This window comes from Rhipicephalus sanguineus, chromosome 1 (assembly GCF_013339695.2).
Source record: "Rhipicephalus sanguineus isolate Rsan-2018 chromosome 1, BIME_Rsan_1.4, whole genome shotgun sequence".
Classification (NCBI taxonomy): Eukaryota; Metazoa; Arthropoda; class Arachnida; order Ixodida; family Ixodidae; genus Rhipicephalus; species Rhipicephalus sanguineus.
Window position 1 is genome coordinate 13021442 of NC_051176.1, and position 22131 is coordinate 13043572.

The 22131-nt window shown below is 47.5% G+C and overlaps 1 pseudogene; it reads right to left on the minus strand.

Moving 5' to 3' along the window:
* The window catches only part of LOC119379629 (putative nuclease HARBI1), a 76756-nt pseudogene extending 57351 nt beyond the window's left edge, over positions 1-19405 (minus strand).
* Positions 19406-22131: the final 2726 nt, after the last annotated feature.

A 22131-nucleotide genomic window follows, 5' to 3' on the forward strand; every position in this document is an offset into this window, starting at 1 on the left:
AACACAACGCTACTCTCAACTGACATGGTTTATTGCGTCACTCCACTCTTTATAGCAACCAGATACCGGTAGGACATGCGTCGTACACTCTTATGCGCACAACCACCACACCTTGGACACCTGAGCGCAATCATGAAAGCGAATCCAAAAAACAAAATTCAGAGGAAAACAAGGTTATGGAAGGCACACTAATGCCCTGCGACCCCGATGATTGAATGAAAAACGCTTCCGATAATTCTCGGGCGGTGGCGTCACGACTCTTCTTTAAGATAGTAGTTAGTCTAAACAAGGCTTGACAATTGTATTTTCTGCAGTGTTGAGCTAAATGTGAGCCTGTACCAGTCGGTAGGGATCGCTCATGTTCTTTAAGGCGCTCATTCACACAGCGGCCTGACTGACCTCCATACACTTTGCCACAAGAGAGTGGAATCTTGTAGACCACCCCTACGCGGCACTCAACAAACTTCTGGTGTCTCTTTTCACAGTGCGGATTTTTGATTTCTTTACAAACACGCCTGCACAGCATAGGCAGTTTCCGGGGGGCAGAAAATACGACCGGGATTTGGCACTTATTTGCCACATTCTTAAGATTGTGAGCCACTTTATGGCAATGTGGCACTACTACAGGCTTCTTCTCTGTGTCGTTTCTACACCTCTGGCGCTTGCCTTTCAGCTTCTGAAGCAAAACTTCAGAGACCGACGTCACAACCACACTTGGGTAACGCGCATCCTGCAACCTTTTTAACTGCGCGTTAAAGCTCTCATAAGCTGTGTGATGCCACGATTTCATTATTGGTGATTCTTGACACATCGTGGCAATGGCACGTTTCACAACTTTAGAGTGCGCAGACTCGTATGGCAGAAGACCCACAGAAAAGAGATCCTGGCAAGGCCTTGTGAGCCGGTATTTACAGCAGCACCTTAGTTGATTGGTGTTAGAAGACCCGTTCCTAGTCCGAAGTTCACTTAACATCATCAAAGGTCTCAGTGATGTGTCCGGCTCCACTCAGTTGTCCGTTGACGTCGAGGAACTGTTTTACTCCATCCCTTACGCGGGACTGTTGCGCTCGTTACGGGATCTGCTTGACGGGAACGATGTGAGTGGTTTCCAGAAAGCAGTGGGGGTAAGCTGTGAAAACTTCCTTTCCCTTCTCGAGTTTTACCTTGAGTCGACAGCTATTACCTTTAAAGGTCAACATTACATGCAAAAATCAGGAATATGTACTGGGTTTTCAGTCGCACCTGTTTTATGTGACATTTTTCTATCCTGTGTAAACAAGCGTATCGCACCCAAACTTGGCGACTTTCAGGTTGTAAAAGCATTTAGATACGTGGATGATTACCTGCTGATATTCAGTGATGTAGAAGGACCGGTTCCCGACAATATTACTGCAGGTGTTTTGAACCTATTCGAAAGATCCGCTGAAGGACTTAGGTTTACTTGAGAAACGGTAGAGCGGAACACCATTCAATTTCTAGATCGAAAACTTATTTTTCAGCCCCGCCACGGTGGTCTAGTGGTTATGGCGCTCGACTGCTGATCCGAAGGTCGCGGGATCGAATCCCGGCCGCGGCGGCTGCATTTTCGATTGAGGCGAAAATGTTTGAGGCCCGTGTACTTAGATTTAGGTGCACGTTAAAGAACCCCAGGTGGTCGAAATTTCCGGAGCCCTCCACTACGGCGTCTCTCATAATCATATGGTGGTTTTGGGGCGTTAAACCCCAGATGTTATTATAACTTATTTTTCAGCCAAATCATTTATGCTGGATGTATAATCCCAGGACCAAGAAAGGTTTGTTGCCATTTGACAGTGCCCACTCAAAGCTTATCAAAAGGGGGATTGCCGCGACATGTGTAAAAGCGGTCTTGCAAAAACCTGTCATCATGAAATGAAAAAAAAAAGCGCTTGCAATCCAGGTTGAGCGTCCAAAAGCAGCTGAGTTCCCGCCGTCGTTGGTCAACATTGTGTGTGAGCCCCTACTGCAGAAGCTGTCTTTCAAGGACAACTAACAATAGTACTAATGAAAGACAGAAAACCGTAGCTGTTCCTTATATCCATCGCATTTCCCATAATTTCAAAAAAAAAGTTATTTCGAAGTACCACGTCAATGTTGTGTTTGCAGCGCCATGCAAACTCTCAAAAATTTGCTCTCTGGCTTCTAATGGTGTTCCAAGCGGCATGCCACTCAGTTCACTGCATGCGCAGCGAACGTTGTGTAGCGCGTTCCTTTGAGCTGCTTTAAGGCGTACATAGGGAAAAGGGGCAGATGTTTCAATGAAAGGGCGAGAGAGCATAGTTTGTCAATGAAGAATAACGCTGGTGGCGCCTTTCGGAGCATTGTTAAAGGTGTGGTTGCATTCCGGAGCTTGCGTGCACTGCCTTCCTCAAGCGTTCACATGACAGAACAGAAAGGGAAATCATAGAAGCATACCATATCCACAAGTCCGGTGATAAGTGTATCAGTGTACCTTCTATCACAATCTGTGGCAAGGAAGTCGCCTTCCTAGAAGGTTATCTGTAAGCTTCCTTTCCTTGGCGTAGCTGTTTTGTTACTGTTGTCCTTGTTACTAGGGCTGAGCGGGTTATTTTTTAATTACTTCGTTTTCCACTGTTTTTCTGACGCAGCTTGTTTAAGCACTGCTAATGACCTATTGTTGGTTTTCTTATCGTTTTTGACGCGACTCTTATGTGTTCAAGTTTTGTCTTTGAATTTTTATGGTGTTGTCAAAACTGTTTCTTTTATTTACGCGGCTCTTGGGTAAGAATTTTTTTTAGTTTCGTTCACCATATGCGCAGTCTCTAGCTCACAAAAAATGTTTTTTCCCGAATGGTGGGGTAGTTTATTTCCACCGTGTTAGGATGGTTCATTGACGGCCTGTTTAGTCTAGATGGCGCTTGCTTCCTTATGGGTTTCGATGCTAAGGCTTGGTGAGTGCGCATGCGTCTTTCTAGGCTTATTTTTTTAATGCGTTTCATGGTCTTTAACCTTGGACGTTTTCTATCGCCTTTGAGCGGCAGGAAGCTGATTCAACGCTAGTCCGCGGCCATGAAGTGGCTTTTTGGAGAGCTCCTGGCACTTTTGTTATCGGGTGGATGATTAAAAAAATGTTATCGATCTTGCTGGTTGCTGGTGTAAATTTTTCATGTTTGCTCAATAAACCTCAGTTGAAAGTTGAGCGCCTGTCCTGTGTGCCTCTTGTCTATGTCCCCGTTCCATAGCGCTCGTTTGTTCCCCATCAAGTACGATCCAACTTGCCCAAACACAAGTCTTGCTACCCTCTCTAACCCCCTTCTCTTGCATCCCATACGTTGCTTAGGACTCTGTACTGCTTTCGCCCGTATGTTTACTGCAACATATCCTCCGTAGTGTACTGCTAAATAAATTCTCTGCATTGTTCCTATTTGAACTGGGCATGCCATTCCTATTATTTACATGACGCTTGATATTGCGGACAAACCTGGGCGTGCCTGGAGTATACAGTAACAAAATTTCTGCTTATGACTTGGTAAACTAGCGGAATTGAGTTTTCATTGTAATAATGTAGACTGTAAGCAAGCACGTGGAAGATTCTAGGAAGGAGGTTCGAGGAACATTATAATGCCGAATTATCCGTTTCTCTAATGAGCTTGCTTACGAGCCGCTTTACGCTACATTCCATGGACAGCAGATTTTTCATTACTCAACAGGTAAGACGACGATGCTTCGTGCCTAAATGTGACAGGCATTAGTGGTAGCCATGCCTTTATCGTTTGTCTGCATGCTTCAGTGTAATACGGCGCTGCTTTATATTTTAACTATATGTTTTATTTTGCATTTTTTTGTTGGCCACCTCCACTTTTTTTAGTGTTGCAAATAATCAGGTAATCCAAGATATATGTGGCACCAGTGTCAATGTCGACGGTATCCTGCGACACCCTGTGCCCCTACAAACAGTCTGAAACGTTTCTGGGCTGCACAAGGCCTCTCGTAGAAGAACAATTTCCAGACTTCACGTTAGTAGACATGCGGCTAACGAACGCTTTACGCCAGCAGATAAGTAGAATATGAAAGTCATTGCAGTTTTATATGTTCTCTGCATACACGATGCGCCACAAAAAATGGCACTCCCGCCTCTGTTCGTACTGCACACTTCTCCTGTGATGAGGTGTTGCGCAAACGTTTCTGGACAAGGTTAGACTGTAGTGAAGTATTTCCGCCATTGCGCGGAGGCTTCTTAGTGACGTTTTTGTAATTAGATCACAACCCGCTAGCTGGCCGGCAGGCAGAGCAGCGCCAAGGAAAAGCTTCTCGCAGCGCAGTGAATAAAAAGCTGTCAAGTTAAGCAGCGAAAAGAATCTCGGAATGAAAATAATATTCTTTGAGTATATTGTAGCAGAACAGTGCGAAAGACGACGACAAGAAAAGGCACACAAACAACCGCAAGTAGCGCTGCTCTGTGGTTTCTGTGGCTTTCTCTGTCATCGTCTTTCGCACTGCTCTGCTAAAATCTGTTCAACCAACTTGCCAACAAGCTCGCCGATCATCACTCATACGCAGTGACCATTTCTGCCGAAGGGCGGACCTCCCGTCGGCCACCCGTCGACGAAAAGTGAAAATTTGGTATAGGCGAAAAATATCATACAGTCAAACCCAACTATTTAGAACTCCGATAGATCAAGTTATCCCTCATATCAAGCTATTTTCGAACACAAAAATGCTTTAACATTAATTCACAGAAAAATCGACGGTCATAGTGAACAAGAATAGCCGTAACACTTGATCTATCGAGCATCGGCAGCGTGCAGCACCCCAAGAAGGCTTAGCATTCCGAGGCACTGTTTACATTGATACCGTATTGCCTCGCGTAAAACCCTCATTCCCAACCGGGGGAAAATAAAAACTACAGAAAACAAGCCCCGCATACTGCCGTGTAGCCGGCTTCCGTGCATTACCGTGAAGCAATGCCATGAAGCCAACTTGCGCATTGAATGCACGGTAAGCTCTTTAAAAGTTTTACATCGAATTATACAATGTATCCAACTAATTTCCGTTTTTATGCGAGTAGGGTATATGGCAGTTTGGCTCTATATGCGACCGACTGTGTGAGCTACTTGACTAATGTGAATAAAGTAGTTAGAGCAGTGGAAGAGTTCAACGATCTGTAACAATAATAATAATAAAAATAATAATAATAATAATAATAATAATAATAATAATAATAATAATAGTAATAATAATAATAATAATAATAATAATAATAATAATAATAATAATAATTGATGGGGTTTTGCACCCCAAAACTACGATATGATTATGGAAGACGCCGTAGTGGGGGGCTTCGGAAAGTTCGACCACCTGGGATTCTTTAACGCGCACTTATATCCTTTGCATTTCGCCCCCATCGAATTGCGGCCGCCGGCATTCGAACCACCGCGCCCTCGACCTGAGAAGTGCGAATTCCTGCGTACTAAGCTACCCCGGCGGGTCACAACGATGTGTACGGTAGCCGGTACAAAGAGGGACGACGATAATAAAAGAGGGAGCAGTCTACAGGAATTAGACATTGCGCAGGGACGATATAGAAAGTAAATAAATTCTTAGAAAAAATGAGCCGACAGCAGATATGTTTGTTGAGGGCGGACAAGTTGTGCTGGGCCAGGGGTCACGGCCCGTGAGCCGTACGCTAGTGGCCCGGCCCCCAAATGACTGTCTGGGTGTGGCGGACTTGTTTCTTGACGATGCAAGCTTCCCAGGGTTACATGTACGGGCTGCCAGCATCATCGCTATTTTCCTATTTGCGCGAACGCCGGTTCTTCTTGCTGAAGCGGAAAAAACCGGTCGAGCGTGACTGGTGAACACCGGCGATCGACCAGCTGGCCTCCATTGTGCACGGAGCTTTTGCTCTCACGAAGAGCAGAAATACTTGGCAAAGAACTGCTCTTCAAACAGAGCTTTAAGGCAAGAAAGCCTTAGATGCCTCATCAAAGGCGAATATTGACCGTCGGCGTCCCGCATCGGCTGCGTCCACCGGCGTCGGGGACGAGTGATGCAAAAAAAAAAAACATGGCTGATCCCTCTGTCATAAGAATGGGTATACCACGAAAGTGAAACGTGTCTTCACAGACGTAGTTGAGCGTTTGTTGTGCATTCTTTCGCCCCACGCGCGAAAGAATGAATGCTACCGCTACAAATTGTAATGCCACGCGAACAACGGCAAGCAGCTCGAAATTGCAACGCGCTGCTCAAGCAGAAAGGGCGCACAGAACGAACATACACAGGATGAGCGCGAACTAACTGTCACAGTTGTAACATTTCTGTGTGAGCAGCGCGCTCGTTTCGCAAAAGCGGCCGCTGTGGTGAGCGAAGTGACCTTCGTGCTCTATAAACAAACTTCTGGTGAGAGCGCAAGACGTACGCACCACCGCCATCACGAACGAGATAAGTCCCCGCACGAGCGACCGCGCCCTGTAGAGGCGCGCGCTCATCCGAGTGGGGGGACGACCTTTAAAGCGCGCTCTTCGAGCCCTTCGCGCCATCTCGCTAGTGATAATGAAAACAGGCTGAAGTGCCACCGATCTCTGAGTACCGCCATCGGTAACCAGTGTATATAAATGGCTCGCTGTTAGCATGGCAAAGAACGTGCCGTCTGTGGCCGAGTCGTTTCGCGCCCTGCGCTGCGGAGCGAGTGGTCATGAGTTCGACTCCCGGTGACGGAGCTTTTGCTTCTGGTTTTGTTTCTTTTCCAACTGTTAGTCTTTATATTTTACAACGTCATATCCGTGACGGAAATACGTCAGTAGAGCCGTGGCGGACCGCGACATAAAACACTTTCGTGCTAAAATCATCACGTGATGACGTCACTGATCTCCAAAACCTGTGACGTCATTATGACACCATCATGACGCCACTGGGACGTCTTGTCGCATGATAACGTCATCACATGACATCGTAACTTGGTCACAGGTGGGCCGATCCCGGAGGCAGTGCAAGAACACGATAGGCGCAGGAAAATCTCTCGGAGGGTGGTGGGGCAAGATCAGTACATCTACTGAGAATATGGCTTTCACCTTCGAGTAGACATAAGTGAATGCATAAGGCACCCTGTCAGTTTTTTTACCCTAAATATTTTCACAGGCCTGTCACCAAAGAAGGATGTAAAGTGATGATTTCCCACCCTCTGATTTAAATTAAATCTAAAAAAACAAGTTTGCCTGCTTCTTTGGACGACAGATAAACATCTTCACGAGACAACTATTCCAGAGGAGCATGGTCATTGGTGTGGGTAGGATTAGCGATTTGATTCTGTTGTACCTGTATGCCTACAACACTCAAAAGCTTACTTTATTGATCAGCGTGAGAGGGAAAAATTCCATAAATATTGTCACGTGGTCGTGACGTCGACGAAGACTGCAGTCAACGTTTTCAAGATGAAACTGTTTATTTGGCCGAATTGTGGCCGCGAACGGAAAGTTAATTTACAGCAATACACACGGTATGCACTGATAGCGGCGAACAGAGCGTCGACCGTCGATCAACTGACAAGCGGTCAAGCGCGTCGGCCTTCACACAGGCGCTATCGAACTTTCCAGCGGTATCGCTGGTGGCGGCGTTATCTCTCGACAAAGCTGGAACATACGCGTGCGGCGCGCAATCTTAACAGAACGCTCTAAAACAATCGCGAAGCTTCTTACACATCGCGGCGCGGCCTGCGCAGCGCGTTGCCCACAGTCTTTGTGGGTGAAGCTTCAACTCATGAAAAATAAGACGCGCAGCAATATGATGTAGTTTGTTGTTTGGGTGAAATTTTGTTTTAAGATGTCGGAGCGTTTTTCAAGGCTGAGTAAGACGGCGAATCCAACGACAACGAAGATTAAGGACAATACTGTTGCAGATTTAGAATTCCTCCTTGCTGTGATTTTTATTGGAAGAAGTTATGGCAGGCTTTTGAATTTATCATTGAGTATCTTTAACACATCGTTCGTTTGAACTTTGCTAACTAGGTTAGGCATGAAATTATAGTGTTTTAGTCAAAGTGAATAGCTGATCCTAATAGTTTATTTGATGAGAAATTTCTATTATTGATGGATTATGTTTTTTGGAGCAGATCACACTTATGCTTTGCAACCAGAGTGCCCTGTTGGAACATCCACCATGAGCACGGCAGGCATGGAATGTGCGGTTACGACTGTGTCGCCAAGGCATCCGTCTTTGGGCAAGGTGGACTTTTCACATCGATGTAGGTGTCGGTTCATGTTGCCAGCGTTAAGCTTTATAATGCGCATTTATCTAGTGCAGGAAGGTGGACAGTTGCAGCTCTATGAAGTTGGTTTTTATTTTAGTTAGAACTAAAACAGTGCAAAGTGGCTACCAGGGAAATAACTGGTCTCAAATTCCATTGACATTCCCCTGTGACATAATAGTTAAAGCCAAAGAACAACAAAGTTGTGCAGTCAAATGTACCCCGAACAAAGCAGTCAGATATTTGCTAGAATATACCTTGATTTGTGGCAGCTAAAGTTGAAATTATTAATTACATATCCCACCATGGATTGTTGGTGTATTTGATGAATTTGATGGTACCATTATTTTGGCTGTATACCACTGTCATACTTTTGCGAGTGGTTATGACAAATGAAATAACGCAGCAGCTTCCATAATATGCGCCTACAGAAAGTTCTTTGTCATTCCTCTGTGGACGTATCACCTGTCGCACTTGTATTGATGTCTCACTTAAAACGCCAGGCCTGCGCGGAAAGCGCAGCACAGTCACAGCGAAAGCTAGAAGAGCGGTATTTCTAGAGCCCGTTATAAACCCTCGTGTGGCTACTAATACAAGTAAACTATAGCAACGTACCCACAACGCCACAAATCAAAATTTTTGTGAAGCAGGGAAGCACCCACCACGACATGATTCGTCATTCTTCGGAGAAACGAGCTACCACATGTAAGGCATTACGCACAGGTTGTTGATGCGACGGTTGATGACGATGAAGAATAATGACTGAGCCATTTGTAATGGGTTGGAAGCTCTAAACGACCCACAATTCGCATCGTGTGACGCCGGTCGTTATTTCACTCTCCCACCAGGCTATATAACATAGGTCAACGTGAGAAAGCTGTTACTCTCCCACCACGCTGTTATGAGATCATTTCACCGGCCGTTTTTGGCGCCGTAGTTGTCCGCCGCCGCCGCCGGTGTCCGTAACCACTATCGCTCAAAATAAGAAAAAAAAACGAAATAAGAAAAAATTCCAGGATAGAACGAGGTTCGAACCTGGGCCCTCTGCGTGGGAGCCCAGTATTCAACCTCTGAGCCATGCCAGTGCTTGAAACTGCCTTGCAAAAGACACTATACAGTCTTCATGTCGGGAAGGAAACCACATTAACATATGTAATGTAGAGTGGTAGAAGAGTAAAATAGCAACCAAGTGTCACACAATGCGAATTGCGCAACGAGTGAGTTGTTGAATGCTCCCAACCATTAACAAAGGGGTCTGCCAATAATTCTTCATCGTCATTAGCCACAGCATCAACAAAGTGCATATAATGCCTTACAGGTGTTTAGCAGATACCACGACTTCTGCGCAGAATGACGAAAAATCGCGTAGTGGCTGCTTCCCTCGTTCACAAAATTATGATTTATAGCGTAGTGTGTTCCGCGCAAGTGCACTTTATTGGTTGCCAAGGGAAGCCCCTAAGGCTCCCATGATCCATTTCCTCAGGGTCTCCATAAAGTTAATTCCCTTTCTCTATCTCTTTCTCACGTTAGCGTATGTTATAAAGTGTGTGGGGAGAATGAAATAACGACCTGGCGTCACACAATGCGAAGTACGTAACTAGTGGGTCACCTAAAGCTTTCAACCGATTACAAAAGGCTCAGTAATAATTCTTCATCGTCATCAGTCGTCGCGTCAAGAAACTGCACATAATGCCTTAAAGATGGTACCTCGCTTCTCCACAGAATGACGAGTAATGTCGTGGTGGGTGCATCCAACTTCACAAAAATTATCGTTTGTGGCGTAGTGGGTACGTTGCCGGTGTAGTTGTATTAGTAGCCACAAGAGAGTTCATAACGGGCTCTAGAAATGCCGTTCTTCGAGCTTTCGCTGTGACTGTGCTGCGCTTTCCGCGCAGGCCTGGCGTTTTTTCTGTGACTGAGTAGTTTTTCTCAGTTTCCGTGAGCGTGCGGCTGGCGTAAGCAACGACGTACTCTTTGAAAGCCACCTTTGTGTTGGGCAAGTACGGCACCAAGCCCGACGCCACTAGCGTCCGTGTGAAGCTCTGTTGGTGCTGACGGATCGAAATGTCGTAATATTGGCGGTGCAGTGAGAAGGCGCCGAAGTTGTTGAAATGCATCGTCGCACTCCTGTGATCAGGCTGAGAGATCAGAACTGCCGGCGAGAAGGTTGGTCAACGGGGCCATGATTGAAGCAAAGTCACGGATGAAGCGTCGGAAATAAGAGCACAAACCGATGAAGCTTCGAAGCTCTTTAACGGTAGTCGGTTTCGGGAACGCGGCAACGGCACTAAGTTTCGCAGGGTCCGGAAGGACACCGTCGTTTGAAACTACGTGGCAGAGGATGGTAAGCTTGCCGGCAGCGAAGTGGCATTTCTTCAAATTAAGTTGAAGACCCGCCGTGGCGAAGCACGTCAGGACTTGCTCCAGGCGAGCAAGATGGGACGTGAAGTCGGTTGAAAATACCACAATGTCGTCAAAGTAGCAAAGACAGGTGTTCCATTTCAGACCGCGAAGAGTAGCGTCCATCATTCTTTCAAAGGTGACTGGCGCGTTGCAGAGGCCGAAGGGCATAAAGGTGAATTCGTAGAACCCGTCGGGTGTGACAAAGGCCGTCTTCGGGCGGTCGGCCTCTGCCCCCGGCACCTGCCAATAGCCGGAACGCAAATCCAATGAAGAAAAGAACTCTGCTCCCTGTAGGCAGTCCAATGCGTCATCAATACGGAGTAGAGGGTACACGTCTTTGCGCGTAATTTTGTTGAGTCTGCGGTAGTCGACGCAGAACCTGATAGACCCGTCTTTTTTACAGCGAAAGCTGTTATGAGATCACTACAAGGGCCGTTTTTGGCGCCGTAGTTGTCCGCCGCTGCCGCCGCCGCCGCCGGTGTCCGTAACCACTATCGCTCGAAATAAAAAAAAAAAACGAAATAAGAAAAAAATTCCAGGATGGAACGAGGTTCGAACCTGGGCCCTCTGCGTGGGAGCCCAGCGTTCTACCTCGGAGCCATGCCGGTGCTTGAAACTGCGCTGCAAAAAGACCGTATGCAGGCTTCATGTCGCGAAGGGACCACCATACACATGCAATGTAGCGTGGTAGAATAGTAAAATAACAACCAAGCGTCACACAACGCGAATTTTGTAACCAGGCGTCACACAATGCGAATTGCGCAACGAGTGAGTTGTTCAATGCTTCCAACCCATTACAAAGGGCTCTCCCATAATTCTTCATCGTCATCAGCCGTAGCATCAACAAAGTGCACAGAATGCCTTAAAGGTGTTTAGCGGGTACCACGATTCTCTGCAGAATGACGAAAAATGAAATAGTGGCTGCTTCGCTACATCAAAAAATTATGATCATTTATAGCGTAGTGGGTTCCTCGCAAGTGTACTTCTATAGGTTGCCAAGGAAGCCCATAAGGCTCCCATGATGCATTTCCTCAGGGTCTCAATAAAGTTCTTTCCCTGTCTCTCTCTTTCTCACGTTGACCTATGTTATATAGCGTGGTGGGAGAGTAAAATAACGACCGGGCGTCACACGATGTGCATTGTGGGTGGTTTAGAGCATCCAACCCATTACATAGGTTTCAGCCATTATTCTTCATCATCATCAACCGTGGCATCAACAACCTGTGCGTAATGCCTTACATGTGGTAGCTCGTTTCTCCGAAGGATGGACGAATGATGTCGTGGTGGGTGCTTCCCTACTTCACAAAAATTGTTGATTTGGTGGCGTAGTGGGTACGTTGCTATAGTTTACTTGTATTAGTAGCCACAGGAGGGTTTATAACGGGCTCTAGAAAATACCGCTCTTCTAGCTTTCGCTGTGACTGTGCTGCGCTTTCCGCGCAGGCCTGGCGTTTTTTTGCATTTGGCTAGAGTACCATGAGACATGGCCAAGGCATAACAAGAGCATCAACGCAGCACTCATTATCGTTAGTGTTGGTAATCTCACTTGGGTATAAGAAAATGAACTTTTTCTGTAAGGTGGTGAGAGAGCATTGGATGTGAGCCTTCGCTGTTTCCATGTCAGTGCGTCCTTCTTTGCGTCCCATAACCCTAACGGAATCAATTTTCTCGTTGGCGCCACCCGTTTTTTCCTGCACTGAAGATAAAGAAGACGGACAGCTCGAGCAAAGATTCGTGAACAACAAGCAAAAAGGACTACGCAGCATGCTGTCTACTGCCGTTCGCATGTCTTCAGCTGTCAGCGCACTTGTCGAGGCTCAGCTGAGTCCGAAGAATTCCACAGGCCGTCACGGTGGCCAGATGGTAGCAGGCAAAACAAACCTCTTGCTTTAGGCCTTTCGTGCTCGAGTTGCCTTCAGTGAGATCACTGCAGCTGTGTCTTCAACGTGTGCCATTAAGCGCAGGGTTTTACCCATAAATCGTTGACCTAGAGAAAAGGCGAGTTGCTTCTTTCTCAAGACCTGACGGGGCCTGCACCATAGCTTTCGATGGAAATGCACATTAGGAAGGAACTCCCATACATCCTTCGTGTGGCCTATGTGAAGGACTTAAGAGTTCGGTAGTGGCGAGCAAGGGTACAAACTTTGCAAACAAGGCCCTTGTATTCATTGCAAAAGGCATACAGACACCATGAAGCAGCCACTTGGTCATTTTTTGCACACCAAAAATTTAATGAAACATTTTTGCGATATCTTTATATTTTATCTGCAACTAATAAATTAGTAGCCTACTTTATCGAAATTTGGTCTTTTCAAAATGGTCGACTGCCCAATTTTTTGTTTATTGCCACAAATATTGGGCGCATGCAGGTAATGTGCAAATGTGGGCTTGTGGTTGTCTTGCGCTATAATGCAATAGAATAATATCCCAGTGACGCGTCCGGGAAGGGAGGGTGCGTGCCCGTTCCTGTTAACACCACCAGGTGCCGCCACTGTGCCCTTTTCTAGCAGACGAGCCGCTGTCCCCACAACTGCGTTCGAGTTGTCCGTGTTTCTAGGTGCGTAGGGAACATGATTTTTGATGACTGTAGAAAAAGATTGCATTTAGTATAGTACCGTGTAAATAAAGCTTGTGAAAACGACATCAACAAACTAGTATCGAGAACATCGTCTGCTAAATGCCGCAGACCGGCAGAATCGTTGCGCTTTCATTTCGTGGCATCGCCTGCAGCAGTATCTATTCGCAGCCTTTTTTTATCACCAATGGCGCAAACCCGGAATGTATGTGCCTGTATTGCTTCTACGGCGCCATATCTAGCAAAACATTTCAATCGACACAAAAGTGCGCAGCAACGGCTGCGCTGTGTTGCAATGCCAGAAGGAGTGCAGTGAAATAACGGCCTCCACGGACGCATATCGCTGGTCGCTAAATTTCCGTAGATTATTTTCGCTTACAGAGCCGCAGCTAAACAAAACTATTCCGGCACTTGTTACCCCATTTCATGGCGTGCAACGAGACCCTGTTTTTCTTTTTGGCATCCTACATGGAAACGTCCGTGAATGAAAAAAAAAAAAAAAAGCCTCTACCGTTTTTCAGAACTACCGCGTTGAAAGTAGCGTCACATTGGGTACAAACGAGACAAGCAGCCGCAAAGTGCGTCTGAATCGATCCGAACCGGCTCAGTGACTAGGACGAATGGGTCTATGAGCGCCCCGTTTATAACGGCGTGGTGGAGTGTGCCACCACGCTCGACAAAAAGAAAAAAGCCTGTTTTTAAGCTCACCCAATGCCTTGCCAACTTGGACAAATTTGATGTTACCATAGAAAAAAAAACAAAAAAATTGACAGCCCAGTTTTCTGCCCCTTACGACAGAATCAGCTTATTTTCCCCGCTACTCATTGTTGTCTTTTATCTACACTTTTCTGCCACTCGAAGCGTCACTCACTTATTTCTGTCGCGGTCGTGTTCAGCGTTCCGTTGTTGTCTCTAAGACTCAAAGCTTCATGTAGGCTCGTGCCCAAACGTACACTTGGGTGGATACCTCCAGATTCAATCAGAACATGCTCCGCAGCTTCCCCACAGCATGTGCATTTTTTGCTTTTTTGTTTAATCTCGATTTATACCTACGCCTGCTAAGGCAACCCGACCTCGTTTCAAACAGCAAAGCGCTTCCCTTTAAATTATAATAAAATTCCTCGCTCCCTATTTCGTTTTTGCTCTTTTGGTAGTTAGAGAAAGCTGTATTTTTCCCACCGCTGCCATCCAATAAACCCTCTCCGCCTCTCTGACTTTTCGTTTAACGCTCTTTCTTGGCATATCCCCTACACTGCCAGCCGTATACTACCTGGTGAGCCTCCTAGTTCTTTTTCTACACTTTGGGTCAACGCTCACTCTATACAAACACCGGAATACCTTCTCTGCCCATCTACCCTATTTCATATTCCTGAGCCTCTCTTCGAACCTCATTTTGCTCTGAGCTCGCCTGAACTGAAAACTTGTCCATCCCACAATGCCCTTTCGTCGCCCTTTTGTCTTCTTCCCGTCAGCGCCCAGTGTGAGGTGTTACACAGTCATTTGATTCACATCTAGTCCTGATTGTACAACTGGCTTCATGCACACCACTGAGTTCCCAAATGTAAGGCCCCGAACCATTACACCTTTCTACAGCCCTCGAAGCACCTCGTACCTATTGTATCCCCACACAGCTCTGTGCTTCATTATTGCAGCATTCCTCTTTCCCTTTACTGCCGAGGCGTTTTTCTGTACCTTTATGTATCTGCCAACCTCATTTCTCCATACTCGGAGGTACTTGTATTCGCTTACCGTCAGTCTTTCTTGGCCCTGTATTGACACCCTCTCACCATTGGGATCCCTGAATACCATCAATCCACAATATGTTACACTAAATCATAATCCTAGAGCTTCACCCTCCATTCCGCATATATCCACCAGCCACTGGTGTCACTTCGGCTGTCCGCAAATAAGAGAATATCGTCAGCACAAAGCAAACCTGGAAGCTGCTGCTCAGTCATCACGGTGGTCTGCTTGTGTCACAGATTAAAACCAATGTTGCTACCTTCGAGCGCTTTTTCAATCTTCACCATGTACAGCATGAATAACAGCGGGGACAAAGGACATCCCTGCCTCGGCCCCTTGCTAATATCAATGTACTCTTCGCTACTTATTCCTTTTCATTATAAGCAAACTGTATTTTATCGTTATATCTCCCTTAAAAGCTGTGCACACTCGTCGCCTATGCCGACTTCTTTCGATACTCCCACAAGATTTCCTGATTAACGTTCTCATACGCCCCAATGTCGTCTAGAAAGGCCACGTACAAGGGCCTGTTTTCTATTTTAGATATTTCTATACACATAATGAGAACAAATAGTGTATTGCCTAATCGAAATCAATTCTGAAGCTCTCCCAAAATATTGGTATGTTCTGCCTACGTTCCTATTTTTAATTTTACTGCCGGCATCGCTAACCTGTATAGTACCGATGTAATAGTTAGCGTTCTATACGAGCGACTGTTATCCTTTTCTCCCTTGCCACTATATACTAAGTTCATTATCTTTTTTCGCCAGCTGCCCGGTATTTCCCTATCCAGTAAGCAATTTTATGGGGCTTTCAACAGTGCTTCTTTAGTGTTATGTCCCAGTTCGTCAATGAGGGTGACGGGAACGCGGTCTGAGCCCCGTGACCGTGCGCCTTGGAATTTACCTTCAGCCTTCTTCCAGTTGAATTTCTCAAGAATTAGTTCTCCCTCGGTTGCGATCTCCCCTATACTTTTACTTACCGGGGAAATCCCCTGGACGATATTTTTAAACGATCACACTGAAACAGTGCAAAGCGACGTAGGACACTCAAAGTCTTGACAACACGAGCGCTGACTGACAACTCCCTTGCAAAAGCAATGTCGTTTATTCCATTCTGTCTTCGTGCGGTAAGGTTTATGCGGGGAAAACGGTGCGCTGCCTTAACATTTGCCTGCAAGAGTGCCATAGCTCATTAAAGGGTGCGCCGTTCTCCCATCTGTCTGCCCACTGTGCTGCCTCTGGTTGCACCCCAGTATTCTGCCGCATGACCACCGTTTATAGACACACGAATTCTCGCATAAGAGAGATAGCTGAAGCCTTCGCTATCTGCAAAAACGGTGACACGTGTGTCAGCGCACCGTCGATTGCGTTACTTGATTGCGAGTTGACGTACATAGAGAAGACATGATGATATTACAAGTGTTATTACAAATTGATATTACAAGATGTTATTACAAGTGTTACAAGCGTTATTACAAGTGTTACAAGTGATTACAAGTGTTATTACAAGATGATATTACATTTTTGGGAAACTCCGGCGGCAGCAAGATGCAGTGCGCCGTGCATTCGTCTGGTCGCAGCGCCATCGTGATGGGCGTGTCAGGGGTCGGTTCACTCGATGAAAACGTCCGGCGGAATCTTCTGGAAGGTCATTCCAAGGTCCGGGTCACCACTGTAGCGGAGAGGTAGAAGAAGAACGATGCTGCTACATTGACGTACGAAAACCAACTACTTTATCCAGGGCCCACGCGCTCGCCTTGCACGCGCCTGCGCTGACTTCGTCGTCGTCGGTGCCTCGGCACGCCAGCATGCGACATAGTCTTTTGTTATGTGCATAGGTTGCGTGCGCATGTTTTGTTCTTTCTTCTTCCCTCTGTGTTTCGCTTGAATAAAGCAATCAGTTGTCAGTCAGCGCTTGTGTTGTCATGTCTTCCTGTGTCCTATGTCTTTTGCGCTGTTTCAATATGAACGCAAACCAACTAGCCCAACTCTCTCTTTTGCTGCTTTTTAAACGAATCGGCTGTTAGCTTTCTTATGTCCCTTGGCACTTCGTGCCCTTCTCATTCATTTTTTCCTTCATCTACAATGCCTTGCTGCATTGTGACAGATTTCCTAGCTTTGTGTGACAGATTTGAAGAGCTCTAAGCGTTTGGTAGCGGCGAGCAAGGTAAAAACTTGGCAAACAAGGCCCTTGTATTCATGGCAAAAAGCATACAGACACCATGGAAGCAGCCCATTTTTAGCACACAAGGGAACAGCAGCTCCCTTGTGGATGCTGGTCTTGAGCCAGTGTGTGATCAAGGCAGCCAGAATTTGTCCGTTTTTTCGCAGCTCGTTACTGCAGAACAACCTTATATATACATAGGGTCTTTTTTTTTTCATTCGATGTTGCTCAAGTGCCTAAGAAACATTCTCTCTAAATACGACTTTAAAGTAGGGGAACCTATGATCAAGAGTTCATATATTGAAGACGCCTATAAAAACGACCAGCAACATGAGATTTCATCTATGCCCAAGTTAAGCAACATCCACTTCAATTTGACTTTCGTCTCCAGCATGTCTCTAAAATTAGCAACACAGGCCTTCAGTAATCACTCTGCTGCTGTGTGCACTATTGTTGTTCTCGAGCAGCTTCCAGCTGCAGCTCTTCACACTGGAAAAGTTTGTTGGACGAATAGACCGCCTTTTTGACATCTTAAACAGTTCACAGAAATTACGAAAAAACTCCCTATGCTTCAGCAATGAGGGGCACTTGAATTTCCTGGAAGAATGCATTGAAGCGCTTTAGTGCAGAAGGCAGCCATCTTGCATTCGTGACATTTGCTTGACTGTGAGGTCTGTTATGCTCTACGAGTACTTAACAGCTAATTATGGCTTTTACTGCATTCTACGCGCCCTGCGCGAGCAGCTGTTTCGTGCGTAGCGACACGACGCACCCGAGCTAACGCAGAGTTTCGAGCCCTCCCACGCCTAGCCGTGCGTGGCTTTGCCGTGTCCGGGGTAAAGGGGATCCTGGGGTTTGAGCCGACGCCGGGCGATTGAACCTTTAAGGCCCTCCGGCAGAGGCAACACACCCCACTTGGCCCTGGCTTCACGTGGACGTCACCCCTGGGCTGACCCACCCAGGGGAAATCGGCAGTCGCCTTTTCCTGTCTCTCCCTCCCCTCAACTTCGTCTTTTCTTCACACTTTTCATCTGTTCTGTCTTCTCCTATCTTCTGTTCACATCAATGTTTCATGGCGGCAAGGGTTAACCTTCTGTGAATGACCAGTTTTGGCTCACCATATGTGGGTATAGGGTGGTGTACGGCTGGCGCTGCAGGACATGTCGTTGCACATTTCCTGGTCGCGTCCCGTTGTTGGGCTCGGTGATTGGGTGGTTGGCACCGCCGCCGAACATAACACGGAATGGTATGTTAAGCACATCCTTTTCCAATCCGATGGTACCCTGAAAAGGGTACAACTGAAGCATTTCTCCACCAATTTTCCAAGATGCATGAACATTTTACAAAGTACCACGTCATTCACAGCGAGCAGTCAGACGAGAAAGCTAGAACAATCTCACCATTTTTGGTGGCAAAAAAGCATAACGGAAAAACAAGGACCATGTTACAAGGCGTCTAAGATGGCTAGTGGGGATCTGCTCCTTGAGCTCAAAGACAGAAAGCAGTATGAAGACCTATCTAACCTTACATCATTTGGAAGTATCCCTGTCACAGTCACCTCACTAGGCCCATCAACACTGTTCGTGGTGTCGTCTCAGATGACGATCTCCTGAACTTCTCCGAAACCGAACTTCTTGACGGCTAGGAACAACAAAACGTCGTCAAAGTAAAAATAATCAAAATAAGAAGGGTCAACCAAGAGAAGCCAACCAAGCACCTAATACTGACATTCGAATCGAGCGAGCTACCAGAGACCATAGAAACAGGCTACACGAACCTGAGAGTCAGTCCATACATTCCGAATCCACGAAGATGTTTTAACTGCCAAAGGTACGGAGATAGCTCTCTAACATGCAAAGGACAACCTACTTGCGCTAGGTGTGCCAAAAAAGACCACATGTCAGACAAATGTGAGGCTGCAGCTCACTGTGTGAACTGCGGTGATGACCAGATAGCGTACTCACGGTCCTGTGCTGCGTGGAAGAAAGAAAAATACATTAATTCATTGAAAGTGAGAGAAAACATTTCTTTTAGGGAAGCCAGAAAGAGATGCCCACCATTCCATGGCATGACTCATGCGGATGCGGCGCGTCAGGGGGCAGCGTCGCAGCGGCCTCCGCCACTTGCCCTGCCCGCCCTGAGCGGACCATCGGCTTTGGCACCTGCCCCCAAGGCGGCAGTAGCTCAGGCTACTCCGTCAACTTGCGAACAGGGCCGGCGACTTCATGGTCGTCGGGTCTTAAGGGCTCGTCTAACCAGGCGAGGCCCGGAAACCAGAACTGCCAGTGATGCTTCATTTGGGCCAGTTGGTGCAAACTTGTAACTTGATTCATGGCTGCGCTAAAAACACAGGCAACAGAACAGACGTACACACGACGGGCGCCCGTCGTGTGTACGTCTCTTGTGTTGTCCGTGTTTTTAGCGCAGCCATGAATCAAGTTACAGACCTGCCAGCCCGCGCATCCGTACATCCAATGCCTTGCAAGATGCAATGGACACGACATCGGCACCTTTGGTGCCCAAAGAACGGCGCGGCTCTTCCGACCGTGCCAGGAAAACAAAACAACTCATCACGGGGCCGGACGGTGGCCCTGTCTCCTGAAAGAGAAAAGAATGCAAGTGAACACTCATCACTTTCTTACAGTGCACATAGCGCCATTTCATATTCAATACGGACCCACATATAATACAATGGAACATAAGAGGCCTTCTTAAAAACCTCGATGATATTGTCACGTGGTCGTGACGTCGACGAAGACAGCAGTCGGCGTTTTCAAGAGGAAACTGTTTATTTGGCCGAACTTGCGGCCGGGAAACGGAAAGTTGATTTACAGCAATACACACGGTATGCACTGATAGCGGCGAGCAGAGCGTCGACCGTCGATCAACTGACAAGCGGTCACGCGCGTCGGCTTTTATACAGGCGCTATCGGAACTTTCCAGCAATATCGCTGGTGGCGGCGTAATCTCTAGACAAAGCTGGAACATTCGCGTGCGGGGCGCAATCTTAACAAACCGATCTAACTACAATCGCGACGCTTCTAGAACACTACTTCGCGGACAGCGTCGAGCGTTGATAACCGTCCTCCTGCCGGTCAACCCGAATATAATCAAAACAAAACAAGAAGTGGGCGTGGCATTGCCCCCCTCTGAAAAAGCATCGTCCCGTGCTTGTGAAGAACACAAGAAGAGAAAAAAAAACAAGTGCATACACAAATAATTACAATAACAAAGGAAAAAAAATAGAGTCCCCAGGCTCGCTTAACGCGCAAAAAACGGCTTAAGGCGCACGACATGGACGACTTCAGGTCGCGCACGGCGCCGCTGAGAGTTCGTAATGCCGTCAGGGACAACCTCATAGTCGAGTGCGCCGAGGCGTCGAAGTACCCTGTACGGTCCGAAGTATCGTCGAAGAAGCTTCTCACTAAGTCCTCGTCGGCGTATTGGCGTCCATACCCATACACGGTCACCGGGTTGGTAGTCCATGTGGCGTCGTCGAGGTTGTAGCGGCGGCTGTCAGTCGTCTGCTGGTTCTTGATCGTAGGCGGGCGAGCTGTCGTGCTTCTTCGGCGCGCTGTAGGTAGGTGGTCACGTCGATGTTTTCCTCGTCGGTCACGTTTGGTAGCATGGCGTCGAGCGTCGTTGCCGGGCTCCGTCCGTAGACCAACTTGTATGGCGTCATCTGCGTCGTTTCCTGTACGGCCGTGTTGTACGCGAAGGTCACGTACGGAAGGATGGCGTCCCACGTCTTGTGTTCGACGTCGACGTACATGGCCAGCATGTCGGCGATGGTCTTATTTAGACGCTCGGTGAGGCCGTTGGTCTGTGGGTGGTACGCGGTGGTGCGGCGGTGGCTTGTGTGGCTGTATTCCAAGATCGCCTGAGTCAGGTCAGCCGTGAACGCCGTACCTCTGTCGGTGATGAGAACCTCTGGGGCGCCGTGTCGAAGGACGATTGTTCTCAACGAAGAACTTGGCTACCTCAGCGGCACTGCCTTTGGGCAGGGCTTTTGTTTCGGCGTAGCGGGTGAGGTAGTCGGTAGCCACGACGATCCATTTATTTCCGCAAGTCGACGTTGGGAACGGCCCCCAGGAGGTCCATCCCGATCTGCTGGAATGGTCGCCGAGGAGGCTCGATCGGCTGAAGGAAGCCTGCTGGTCTTGTGGGCGGTGTCTTCCGTCGCTGACAGTCTCGCACGTCCTTACGTAGCGAGTGACGTCGGCGGCAAGGCGCGGCCAGTAGTACTTTTCTTGTACTCGTGCGAGCGTTCGGGAAAGTCCGAGGTGTCCAGCCGTTGGGTCGTCGTGCAGGGCATGCAAATTTCTGGTCGCAGTCCCGAAGGTACAACGATAAGGTAGCTGGCTCGGGCCGGAGTGAAGTTCTTCTTTACGAGGACGTTGTTTTTCAAGGAAAATGATGCCAATCCTCGCCTGAATACTTTTGGGACAACGATGGTCCTGCCCTCCAGGTATTCCACTAGACCCTTCAGTTCCGGGTCGGCTCGCTGTCGTTCGGCGAAGTCTTCGGTACTTATGGCTCCCAAGAAGCTGTCATCATCCTGGTCGTCGGGCGTTGGTGGGTCGACGGGGGCACGAGACAAGCAGTCGGCGTCGGAGTGTTTCCTTCCGGACTTGTACACGACAGTAATGTCAAATTCTTGAAGTCTTAGGCTCCACCGTGCGAGGCGACCTGAAGGGTCCTTCAAGTTAGCTAGCCAACACAAGGCGTGATGGTCGCTCACAACTTTGAAGGGCCTGCCGTAGAGGTAGGGGCGAAACTTTGACGTAGCCCAGATGATGGCGAGGCACTCCTTTTCTGTTGTGGAATAGTTGACCTCTGCTTTAGACAGCGACCGGCTAGCATAACTGATAACCCTTTCCAGTCCGCCCGTCCGCTGCACAAGGACGGGCGCCGAGTCCTATGCTGCTTGCATCGGTGTGAATCTCCGTATCGGCGTATTCGTCGAAATGCGCAAGTATCGGAGGTGTCTGCAGGCGTCGTTTCAGTTCATGAAATGCTTCGA